Here is a 514-nt window from a genome sequence, read left to right as displayed (position 1 = left end):
AGGATAAGCAAGGAAATCGATTTCCCAATCGATTTGATGAGTTGCAGGGACTTCGCTAATTTGACAAAATCGATTTGCCAATCGATTTGGAAAGTTATAGGGGCTCAACTATTTATAAAATCGATTTCCCAATAGATTTGGCAAGTTACAGAGGCTCAGCTATTTAAGCAAATCGATTTCCCAATCGATTGATGCAGACCCAGAATACAGATTTCACAGAAAACCTTTACGAAAATCGATTTCCCAATTGATTTGCTCTGTAGAAATATTTATTCTGAGTCATACCATCGACTGCCCAAATTGATTCATCAATGGATTGGTCGGTTGACTCGTTACTTGATTGATTGAAAACCTTATTTGATTTCATTTTACTTGGCAAATATTATATGGACGTTTAGCATATGGAAAATCCTTTTAAGGTGCATACTTAGTTGAAAGGTTATTTTGTGTATTTAAAAACTTAAATGTTATGTGTTAACTGTTAATTTCGGTTGGTGACCCTTTACAACTATTG

This window comes from Cicer arietinum, chromosome 1 (assembly GCF_000331145.2).
Source record: "Cicer arietinum cultivar CDC Frontier isolate Library 1 chromosome 1, Cicar.CDCFrontier_v2.0, whole genome shotgun sequence".
NCBI lineage: Eukaryota > Viridiplantae > Streptophyta > Magnoliopsida > Fabales > Fabaceae > Cicer > Cicer arietinum.
Note: the sequence above shows the minus strand (reverse complement) of the source record.